Source organism: Lipotes vexillifer, unplaced genomic scaffold (genome assembly GCF_000442215.2).
Source record: "Lipotes vexillifer unplaced genomic scaffold, Lipotes_vexillifer_v1.1 scaffold1485, whole genome shotgun sequence".
Lineage (NCBI taxonomy): Eukaryota > Metazoa > Chordata > Mammalia > Artiodactyla > Lipotidae > Lipotes > Lipotes vexillifer.
Window position 1 is genome coordinate 224,434 of NW_006783080.1, and position 4,624 is coordinate 229,057.

At 43.8% G+C, this 4,624-nt stretch overlaps 1 pseudogene; it reads left to right on the forward strand.

The window, feature by feature from the left end:
* The first annotated feature begins 3,563 nt into the window (after nt 1–3,563).
* On the forward strand, nt 3,564–4,411 carry LOC103080682 (AP-2 complex subunit beta pseudogene; annotated as a pseudogene).
* The last annotated feature ends 213 nt before the right edge of the window (nt 4,412–4,624 follow it).

A 4,624-nucleotide genomic window follows, 5' to 3' on the forward strand; every position in this document is an offset into this window, starting at 1 on the left:
TGTGTCCTTGGGCCTCTGGTCAGTCTCCTTCAGGCACTGATAATTTGATTTCCCGAAGTAGAAGAAAAAAAGGCAAACAAGTTATATAGAGGTTGAGTCAAGATGGCAGAACAGAAGTATGTGGAATTCACCTCCTCTCACAAATACATCAAAAATACATACGTGTGAAACAATCCTCACAGAATACCTACTGAATGCCGGCACAATATCTCAGACACCCAGACGTGCAAGAAAGATCTCCATGTAATGAGATAGGATGAAAGAAAAAAGAAGAAGAAGAAGCTCCCTCCTGGGGGGGAGCTGTGTAAGAGGACAGTTTCCCTCACCCTGGGAACCCGCTTCACTAGTGGGGATGTGAGCTGGGACAGAAACGGAGCTGCAGAGGCTTCGAGGAGAGCGCAGCAGTCAGTTTGCTGCAGACAAAACAGAGACACGCACAGAGGATCTGTACTACCTCGCTGCAGTCCTCAGCCCAAGGCTTGTGCTGCTGGTATGTGTGGGTTTTGGGTGCTGAAACTTGGGCTTCAGAGGACAGACCAGGGGATTGGACTGGGTTTGGCTGGGTTTGGCTGCATGCAGACAGCCCGAAGAGGCTGGAGTGTGGTAAGTGCCCAACCCGGGGTGTATGCAGAAGAAGACCAGGCTGGCCATAGAAGCAAAACATCATTGTTAAGGGGCAGCTGAAGGGAGGGGAGGGCCACTATAGCAGCCTCTTTCTTGGTGTCACCTCTACGACGACCTCTGGGAGCACACAGGCACCAGCAAGTTGCTCACACATGGAGGTGGGGTTGAAATCAGAGTGGATCCCAAGGTACTGACTGACTTAGGAAGCAAGGCTGATACCGGAGCCCTCTCCCCATGGCTGTGCAATTTGAAGATTTATGGCACTGCCCCTGGCTTTATAAACTCAGTGCCTATGGGACATCCGAGTGGACAGTGGGCATCCCCGTGTCTGGGACGGTTCCAGCATTAGCAGCTGTGGGCTTCATGGGCACAGGCACAAGGAGGCTGGGCTGGGCTGGGGTTTAGTCTGCTTCCATAGCTCCCACAGTGGGTCCATGTGTGGGACACTGTGGTCCTGGCACCTGACATCAGTGGATTAGCACCTATGGATTTGCGCTGGTGGCTTTGTGAACACTGTGCCTAAGGGACACCAGGGCTAATTGCCTGCATTCCCACAGTTGAGGTGGGGCTGAGAGCAGTGCCAACAACAGAGTACTTTGTGAGCCCGCACCATGGGTGACAGGTGACACCGCAGAGCACACTTCCTGGTGGACAGCTCCGGCAAAGGAATGCTCAGTGACTCCCCTCCCATTGGGAGTGCTCCAATCCAGCCTACCTAATTATGCTCTCTAATCCAGCATAGAAAGAGACCTGGGGGCTTCTATTCCAACAACTAGGGAGCAGACCCTGCCCCCGACAGGGCTGTGTCAACCACAGAGCAACGAGGAGGCCCTATTCAACATCCAGTGCAAGCTCTGGTCACCACATACTCCTTATGATAGTCTTCCAAAAGATCGAAGAGAAAGGAAGCCTCCCAAAGACATTCTATGAAGCCACTATCATCCTGATACCAAAACCAGACAAAGACACCACCAAAAAAGAAAATGACAGGCCAATATCTTTGATGAATATAGAACCTAAAATTCTCAATATAATGTTGTCAAACTGAACCAAACAATGCATAAAAAAGATCATACACCATGAACGTGCTGAATTATCCTAGGGTCACAAGGATCTTTCAATATATGCACATCAATCCATGTGTGATACACCACATCAACAGCAAAAAAGAAATGACATGATCATCTCAATAGATTCAGAAAAACCATTTGATAAATTTCAACACCAATTCATGATAACAACTCTTATGAAAGTGTGTATAGAGGGGACATATCTCAACATACTAAAAGCTATTTATGACAAACCCACAGCCAATATGATACTTAATGGTGAAAAGCACTTAGTCTTCTCACTAAAATCTGGAACAAGACAAGGATGCCCAGTCTCACCACTTCTATTCAACATAATACTGGAAGTCTAGCCACGGCAATCAGACAAGAAAAAGAAAATGTATCCAAGTTGGAAGGGAAGAGGTAAAATGTTCATTATAGGCAGATGACATGATACAATATATAGAACCTAAAGACTCCACACACAAACTACTAGAACTGATAAACAGATTCAGCAAGGTAGAAGGATACAAGATTAAAATACAGAAATCGGTTGCATGTCTTTATATTAACAATGAAATAGCAGAAAGGGAATGGAAAAAATATCCCTTTCAAAATTGCATCCAAAAAAATAAAATACTTGTGAATAAATCTGACCAAGGTTGTGAGAGACTTATAAGCTGAGAACTATAAAACATTAATAAAGGAAAGTGAAGAGGATTCAAAGAAATGGAAAGATATCCTATGCCCTTGGATTGAAAGAAATATTATTAAAATGGCCATTGGACCCAAAGCAATCTACAGATTTAATGACATCCCTATCAAATTACTCATGATATTTTTCACAGAACTAAAACAAAGAATCCTAAAATTTATATGGAACCATAAACAACCCAGAATTGCTAAAGCAGTCATGAGGAAAAAGAACAAAGCAGGAGACATAATGCTTCTAGACTTCAGAGAATACTACAAAGCAACAGTAATCAAAACAGTGTGGTACTGGCACAGAAACAGACGTATAGGTCAATGAAACAGACTAGAGAGCCCAGAAAAACCCACACCAATGGTCAATTAATCTTTGACAAAGGAGGCAAGAATATACAATGGGAAAAAAGAGAGTCTCTTCAGCACATTGTGTTGGGAATGTTGGATAGCCACAGGTAAACCATTGAAGTTAGAACACACCCTCACACCATGCACAAAAATAAACTAAAAATGGCTGAAACAGTTAAATATAACACATGACACCATAAAACTTTTAGAAGAGAACATAGGCAAAACATTCTCTGACATAAGTTGTACCAGTGTTTCTGTAGATCATTCTCCCAAGGCAATGGAAATAAAAGCAAAAATAAACAGATGGGACCTATACAAACTTACAAGCTTTTCCACAGCTAAGGAAACTGTAAAGAAAATGGAAAGACAACCTGTGGAATGGGAGCAACTATTTGCAAATGATGCAACCTACAAGGGCTTAATTTCCAAAATATACAAACTGCTCATACAAATGAAATCACCAAAAAACCAACCCCATCAAAAAAATGGGCAGAAGACTGAAATAGACATTTCTCCAAAGAAGACATACAGATGGCCAATAGGCACATGAAAAGATACTCACCATTGCTAATTATTAGAGAAATGCAAATCAAAACTACAGTGAGGTATCATCTTAAACCGGTCAGAATGGCCATTATTTAAAATTCTACAAATAAATTATGGAGAGGGGATGGAGAAAAGGGAACACTTCTACACTGTTGGTGGGAATGTAAATTGGTGCAGCCATTATAGAAACAGTATGGAGGTTCCTCAAAAAAATAAAAACAGAGTGGCCATAGGATCCAGCAACCCCTCTCCTGGGCTTATATCCAGACAAAAGTATAATTCAAAAAGATGGACCTCTTGGGGGGAGGGCTACATAGTCTGGTGGGACAGTCCTTCACCCCACCATCAGTACCTGCAACCTTTGCTCCTTCACCTACTCCTGCTGTGGTCAGCAGTGGTCTGAATGACCAACTTGAACTCTCTATGGGGATAGTCATGGCACCTGGTGGATATGGGGCTCCTAAAGCTGTCTGGCTGCCTGCAGTAAAGGCTAAAGTCTTGGAGATTTCAGGAACATTTACTCACCTCCAAGGGCACATCTATATGGAAATGAACTTCATGAAGAAAGCTCTGTAGCACATGACAGACTTGGCAACTCAGTTTAACAAGAATAGCTTTGGTGTCATCCACAGCACTCCTCTGGCCATTCCTACACCACTGATGCCAAACCAGAGCATTGATGTCTCCCTGCGTCTCCACACCTTGGACCCAGTCATGAAGATAGAACCTCTGAACAACCTGCAGGTGGCTGTGAAAAACAATCGTGATATCTTCTACTTCAGCTGCCTCATGTACTTTTTGTAGAAGATGGAAAATGAAGTGCCAGGTCTTCCTTGCAACATGGAAGGATATTCCCAATGAAATGAACTTCAGTTTCAGATTAAGGAAAGTCATTTAAATGCTGACACTGTTTCCAACAAGTTGCAAAACAAGAACGTTTATACTATTGCCAAGAGGAATGTGGAAGGGCAGGGTATTCTGTACCAATCCCGGACTCACTAATGGCATTTGGGTTTTGGCCCAGCTCCATAGCCAGCCAGAAAACCCCAATTACACACTGTCACCAAAGTGTAGAGCTAGCTCCTGAAGCCTCCCAGTACATCTGTCAGGTCTGTGACAGCGTTTTGAAAAACTAATAGACTGGTCCGGTGCCCTCAGGCCATCCTGTGATTGGTGCAATCCAAGAACTCTTAACTGGAAGAAATTGTATTGCCATGTGGAATCTGAGCCCAAACACACCGAGGCCACCCGTCATGGTAGTGCTACTGTGCTACTATTAGGGTACAACCTTTTGGATAGTTTTAGCTATCCGACACTTGAGCATTTGTAACCACAGCTTCAGTCACTTC